This window comes from Neolamprologus brichardi, chromosome 23, assembly GCF_056152115.1.
Source record: "Neolamprologus brichardi isolate AB-2024 chromosome 23, ASM5615211v1, whole genome shotgun sequence".
Lineage (NCBI taxonomy): Eukaryota > Metazoa > Chordata > Actinopteri > Cichliformes > Cichlidae > Neolamprologus > Neolamprologus brichardi.
The window spans coordinates 29,227,079-29,234,578 of NC_142125.1; positions in this window are offsets into that span (position 1 = coordinate 29,227,079).

Genomic DNA, 7,500 nt, shown 5'->3' on the forward strand with positions numbered 1-7,500 from the left:
GTTTGAATGGTGAGCAGTGAGTCTTTCCTCCGTAGGACAGTTGCTTAGAGTTGTAACACTACGCAGGAGGAAGCTGCCATCTTTGGGTTAGGGTTAGGGTTAGGGTTATGGATAGGGTTAGGGTTTATGGTTTAGGGTTAGGGTTAGGGATGGGTTAGGGTTAGGGTTAGGGTTATGGATAGGGTTAGGGTTTATGGTTTAGGGTTAGGGTTAGGGATGGATAAGGGTTAGGGTTAGGGTTAGGGTTATGGATAGGGTTAGGGTTAGGGTTAGGGTTATGGATAGGGTTAGGGTTAGGGTTAGGGATGGGTTAGGGTTAGGGTTAGGGTTAGGGTTATGGATAGGGTTAGGGTTTATGGTTTAGGGTTAGGGTTAGGGATGAAATGGACAAAAATCATCCAAAACAAACTTTTTATTAGTCTCGACTGTTTGAATGGTGAGCAGTGAGTCTTTCCTCCGTAGGGCAGTTGCTTAGAGTTGTAACTATACGCAGGAGGAAGCTGCCATCTTTGGGTTATGGTTAGGGTTAGGGTTATGGATAGGGTTAGGGTTAGGGTTAGGGATGGGTTAGGGTTAGGGTTAGGGTTAGGGATGGGTTAGGGTTAGGGTTAGGGTTATTGATAGGGTTAGGGTTTATGGTTTAGGGTTAGGGTTAAGGATGAAATGGAAAAAAATCATCCAAAAGGGTTAGGGTTAGGGTTAGGGTTAGGGGTTAGGGTTAGGGTTAGGGGGTTAGGGTTAGGGTTAGGGAAGAAATGGACAAAAATCATCCACAACAAACTTTTTATTAGTGTCGACTGTTTGAGTGGTGAGCAGTGAGTCTTTCCTCCGTAGGACAGTTGCTTAGAGTTGTAACTATACGCATGAGGAAGCTGCCATCTTTGGGTTAGGGTTAGGGTTTGGGTTATGGATAGGGTTAGGGTTAGGGTTAGGGTTATGGATAGGGTTAGGGTTTATGGTTTAGGGTTAGGGTTAGGGATGAAATGGACAAAAATCATCCAAAACAAACTTTTTATTAGTGTCGACTGTTTGAGTGGTGAGCAGTGAGTCTTTCCTCCGTAGGACAGTTGCTTAGAGTTGTAACTATACGCATGAGGAAGCTGCCATCTTTGGGTTAGGGTTAGGGTTAGGGTTATGGATAGGGTTAGGGTTAAGGATAGGGTTAGGGTTTATGGTTTAGGTTTAGGGTTAGGGATGGGTAAGGGTTAGGGTTAGGGTTATGGATAGGGTTAGGGTTAGGGTTAGGGTTATGGATAGGGTTAGGGTTAGGGTTAGGGATGGGTTAGGGTTAGGGTTAGGGTTAGGGTTATGGATAGGGTTAGGGTTTATGGTTTAGGGTTAGGGTTAGGGATAAAAATGGACAAAAATCATCCAAAACAAACTTTTCATTAGTGTCGACTGTTTGAGTGGTGAGCAGTGAGTCTTTCCTCCGTAGGACAGTTGCTTAGAGTTGTAACTATACGCAGGAGGAAGCTGCCATCTTTGGGTTAGGGTTAGGGTTAGGGTTATGGATAGGGTTAGGGTTTATGGTTTAGGGTTAGGGTTAGGGATGGGTAAGGGTTAGGGTTAGGGTTAGGGTTAGGGTTATGGATAGGGTTAAGGTTAGGGTTAGGGTTATGGATAGGGTTAGGGTTAGGGTTAGGGTTAGGGATGGGTTAGGGTTAGGGTTAGGGTTATGGATAGGGTTAGGGTTAGGGTTAGGGTTATGGATAGGGTTAGGGTTAGGGTTAGGGTTAGGGATGGGTTAGGTTTAGGGTTAGGGTTAGGGTTATGGATAGGGTTAGGGTTTATGGTTTAGGGTTAGGGTTAGGGATGAAATGGACAAAAATCATCCAAAACAAACTTTTTATTAGTGTCGACTGTTTGAGTGGTGAACAGTGAGTCTTTCCTCCGTAGGACAGTTGCTTAGAGTTGTAACTATGCGCATGAGGAAGCTGCCATCTTTGGGTTAGGGTTAGGGTTAGGGTTATGGATAGGGTTAGGGTTAGGGTTAGGGTTATGGATAGGGTTAGGGTTTATGGTTTAGGGTTAGGGTTAGGGATGAAATGGACATAAATCATCCAAAAAAAACTTTTTATTAGTCTCGACTGTTTGAATGGTGAGCAGTGAGTCTTTCCTCCGTAGGACAGTTGCTTAGAGTTGTAACTATACGCAGGAGGAAGCTGCCATCTTTGGGTTAGGGTTAGGGTTATGGATAGGGTTAGGGTTTATGGGTTAGGTTAGGGTTAGGGATGGGTTACGGTTAGGGTTAGGGTTAGGGTTAGGGTTATGGATAGGGTTAGGGTTTATGGTTTAGGGCTAGGGTTAGGGATGAAATGGACAAAAATCATCCAAAACAAACTTTTTATTAGTGTCAGGGTTAGGGGGTTAGGGTTAGGGTTAGGGTTATGGATAGGGTTAGGGTTTATGGTTTAGGGTTAGGGTTAGGGATGGGTTAGGGTTAGGGTTAGGGTTAGGGTTATGGATAGGGTTAGGGATGAAATGGACAAAAATCATCCAAAACAAACTTTTTATTAGTGTCGACTGTTTGAGTGTTGAGCAGAGAGTCTTTCCTCCGTAGGACAGTTGCTTCGAGTTGTAACTATACGCAGGAGGAAGCTGCCATCTTTGGGTTATGGTTAGGGTTAGGGTTATGGATAGGGTTAGGGTTAGGGTTAGGGTTAGGGATGGGTTAGGGTTAGGGTTAGGGTTAGGGATGGGTTAGGGTTAGGGTTAGGGTTATTGATAGGGTTAGGGTTTATGGTTTAGGGTTAGGGTTAAGGATGAAATGGACAAAAATCATCCAAAAGGGTTAGGGTTAGGGTTAGGGGTTAGGGTTAGGGTTAGGGGGTTAGGGTTAGGGTTAGGGTTAGGGAAGAAATGGACAAAAATCATCCAAAACAAACTTTTTATTAGTGTCGACTGTTTGAGTGGTGAGCAGTGAGTCTTTCCTCCGTAGGACAGTTGCTTAGAGTTGTAACTATACGCAGGAGGAAGCTGCCATCTTTGGGTTAGGGTTAGGGTTAGGGTTATGGATAGGGTTAGGGTTTATGGTTTAGGGTTAGGGTTCGGGATGGGTTAGGGTTAGGGTTAGGGTTATGGATAGGGTTAGGGTTTATGGTTTAGGGTTAGGGTTAGGGATGGGTAAGGGTTAGGGTTAGGGTTAGGGTTAGGGTTATGGATAGGGTTAGGGTTAGGGTTAGGGTTATGGATAGGGTTAGGGTTAGGGTTAGGGATGGGTTAGGGTTAGGGTTAGGGTTATGGATAGGGTTAGGGTTTATGGTTTAGGGTTAGGGTTAGGGATGAAATGGACAAAAATCATCCAAAACAAACTTTTTATTAGTGTCGACTGTTTGAGTGGTGAGCAGTGAGTCTTTCCTCCGTAGGACAGTTGCTTAGAGTTGTAACTATACGCATGAGGAAGCTGCCATCTTTGGGTTATGGTTAGGGTTAGGGTTATGGATAGGGTTAGGGTTAAGGTTAGGGTTAGGGATGGGTTAGGGTTAAGGTTAGGGTTATTGATAGGGTTAGGGTTTATGGTTTAGGGTTAGGGTTAAGGAAGAAATGGACAATAATCATCAAAAAGGGTTAGGGTTAGGGTTAGGGTTAGGGGTTAGGGTTAGGGTTAGGGGGTTAGGGTTAGGGGGTTAGGGTTAGGGTTAGGGATGAAATGGACAAAAATCATCCAAAACAAACTTTTTATTAGTGTCGACTGTTTGAGTGGTGAGCAGTGAGTCTTTCCTCCGTAGGACAGTTGCTTAGAGTTGTAACTATACGCAGGAGGAAGCTGCCATCTTTGGGTTAGGGTTAGGGTTAGGGTTATGGATAGGGTTATGGATAGGGTTAGGGTTAGGGTTAGGGTTAGGGTTAGGGTTATGGATAGGGTTAGGGTTAGGGTTAGGGTTAGGGATGGGTTAGGGTTAGGGTTAGGGTTAGGGTTATGGATAGGGTTAGGGTTAGGGTTAGGGTTATGGATAGGGTTAGGGTTAGATATAGGGATGGGTTAGGGTTAGGGTTAGGGTTATGGATAGGGTTAGGGTTTATGGTTTAGGGTTAGGGTTAGGGATGAAATGGACAAAAATCATCCAAAACAAACTTTTTATTAGTGTCGACTGTTTGAGTGGTGAGCAGTGAGTCTTTCCTCCGTAGGACAGTTGCTTAGAGTTGTAACTATACGCATGAGGAAGCTGCCATCTTTGGGTTAGGGTTAGGGTTATGGATAGGGTTAGGGTTAGGGTTAGGGTTATGGATAGGGTTAGAGTTTATGGCTTAGGGTTAGGGTTAGGGATGAAATGGACAAAAATCATCCACAACAAACTTTTTATTAGTGTCGACTGTTTGAGTGGTGAGCAGTGAGTCTTTCCTCCGTAGGACAGTTGCTTAGAGTTGTAACTATACGCATGAGGAAGCTGCCATCTTTGGGTTAGGGTTAGGGTTTGGGTTATGGATAGGGTTAGGGTTAGGGTTAGGGTTAGGGTTATGGATAGGGTTAGGGTTTATGGTTTAGGGTTAGGGTTAGGGATGAAATGGACAAAAATCATCCAAAACAAACTTTTTATTAGTGTCGACTGTTTGAGTGGTGAGCAGTGAGTCTTTCCTCCGTAGGACAGTTGCTTAGAGTTGTAACTATACGCATGAGGAAGCTGCCATCTTTGGGTTAGGGTTAGGGTTAGGGTTATGGATAGGGTTAGGGTTAAGGATAGGGTTAGGGTTTATGGTTTAGGGTTAGGGTTAGGGATGGGTAAGGGTTAGGGTTAGGGTTATGGATAGGGTTAGGGTTAGGGTTAGGGTTATGGATAGGGTTAGGGTTAGGGTTAGGGATGGGTTAGGGTTAGGGTTAGGGTTAGGGTTATGGATAGGGTTAGGGTTTATGGTTTAGGGTTAGGGTTAGGGATAAAAATGGACAAAAATCATCCAAAACAAACTTTTCATTAGTGTCGACTGTTTGAGTGGTGAGCAGTGAGTCTTTCCTCCGTAGGACAGTTGCTTAGAGTTGTAACTATACGCAGGAGGAAGCTGCCATCTTTGGGTTAGGGTTAGGGTTAGGGTTATGGATAGGGTTAGGGTTTATGGTTTAGGGTTAGGGTTAGGGATGGGTAAGGGTTAGGGTTAGGGTTAGGGTTAGGGTTATGGATAGGGTTAAGGTTAGGGTTAGGGTTATGGATAGGGTTAGGGTTAGGGTTAGGGTTAGGGATGGGTTAGGGTTAGGGTTAGGGTTATGGATAGGGTTAGGGTTAGGGTTAGGGTTATGGATAGGGTTAGGGTTAGGGTTAGGGTTAGGGATGGGTTAGGTTTAGGGTTAGGGTTAGGGTTATGGATAGGGTTAGGGTTTATGGTTTAGGGTTAGGGTTAGGGATGAAATGGACAAAAATCATCCAAAACAAACTTTTTATTAGTGTCGACTGTTTGAGTGGTGAACAGTGAGTCTTTCCTCCGTAGGACAGTTGCTTAGAGTTGTAACTATACGCAGGAGGAAGCTGCCATCTTTGGGTTATGGTTAGGGTTAGGGTTATGGATAGGGTTAGGGTTAGGGTTAGGGTTAGGGTTAGGGATGGGTTAGGGTTAGGGTTAGGGATGGGTTAGGGTTAGGGTTAGGGTTATTGATAGGGTTAGGGTTTATGGTTTAGGGTTAGGGTTAAGGATGAAATGGACAAAAATCATCCAAAAGGGTTAGGGTTAGGTTTAGGGTTAGGGTTAGGGGTTTGGGTTAGGGTTAGGGGGTTAGGGTTAGGGTTAGGGTTAGGGAAGAAATGGACAAAAATCATCCAAAACAAACTTTTTATTAGTGTCGACTGTTTGAGTGGTGAGCAGTGAGTCTTTCCTCCGTAGGACAGTTGCTTAGAGTTGTAACTATACGCAGGAGGAAGCTGCCATCTTTGGGTTAGGGTTAGGGTTATGGATAGGGTTAGGGTTAGGGTTTATGGTTTAGGGTTAGGGTTAGGGATGGGTAAGGGTTAGGGTTAGGGTTAGGGTTATGGATAGGGTTAGGGTTAGGGTTAGGGTTATGGATAGGGTTAGGGTTAGGGTTAGGGTTAGGGATGGGTTAGGGTTAGGGTTAGGGTTAGGGTTATGGATAGGGTTAGGGTTTATGGTTTAGTGTTAGGGTTAGGGATGAAATGGACAAAAATCATCCAAAACAAACTTTTTATTAGTCTCGACTGTTTGAATGGTGAGCAGTGAGTCTTTCCTCCGTAGGACAGTTGCTTAGAGTTGTAACTATACGCAGGAGGAAGCTGCCATCTTTGGGTTAGGGTAAGGGTTAGGGTTATGGATAGGGTTAGGGTTTATGGGTTAGGGTTAGGGTTAGGGATGGGTTAGGGTTAGGGTTAGGGTTAGGGTTAGGGTTATGGATAGGGTTAGGGTTAGGGTTAGGGATGGGTTAGGGTTAGGGTTAGGGTTATGGATAGGGTTAGGGTTAGGGTTAGGGTTATGGATAGGGTTAGGGTTAGGGTTAGGGATGGGTTAGGGTTAGGGTTAGGGTTATGGATAGGGTTAGGGTTTATGGTTTAGGGTTAGGGTTAGGGATGAAATGGACAAAAATCATCCAAAACAAACTTTTTATTAGTCTCGACTGTTTGAATGGTGAGCAGTGAGTCTTTCCTCCGTAGGACAGTTGCTTAGAGTTGTAACTATACTCAGGAGGAAGCTGCCATCTTTGGGTTAGGGTTAGGGTTAGGGTTATGGATAGGGTTAGGGTTTATGGGTTAGGGTTAGGGATGGGTTAGGGTTAGGGTTAGGGTTAGGGTTATGGATAGGGTTAGGGTTAGGGTTAGGGTTATGGATAGGGTTAGGGTTAGGGTTAGGGATGGGTTAGGGTTAGGGTTAGGGTTATGGATAGGGTAAGGGTTTATGGTTTAGGGTTAGGGTTAGGGATGAAATGGACAAAAATCATCCAAAACAAACTTTTTATTAGTCTCGACTGTTTGAATGGTGAGCAGTGAGTCTTTCCTCCGTAGGACAGTTGCTTAGAGTTGTAACTATACGCAGGAGGAAGCTGCCATCTTTGGGTTAGGGTTAGAGTTATGGATAGGGTTAGGGTTTATGGGTTAGGGTTAGGGTTAGGGATGGGTTAGGGTTAGGGTTAGGGTTATGGATAGGGTTAGGGTTAGGGTTAGGGTTATGGATAGGGTTAGAGTTAGGGTTAGGGATGGGTTAGGGTTAGGGTTAGGGTTAGGGTTATGGATAGGGTTAGGATGGGGAAAATAATCCCTTCTCCGGGAGGAAAAGGAGCGTGCACGGTCCATCCCTCCCTGCGGTCCTCCGTACCTGTCCCAGAAGACTTGGCGGTCACGTTGGCGGCGCCGGCCATAACGCACCACCGTCCAGCCGTCTTCCATGGCGTCCAGTCTTTTTTTGTTTTCGTCTTTTTTCTTTTTTCTTTTTTCTTTTTTCAAAAAATAAAATGTGCTTCAAACAATAAAATGTGCTTCAAAAATTATCTATTTAATGTTAATATGAACAAAAAACACTTTCCAAAATGTGGAAAGGAAAAAGTCACGAAAAAATAATAAACAACAAAAG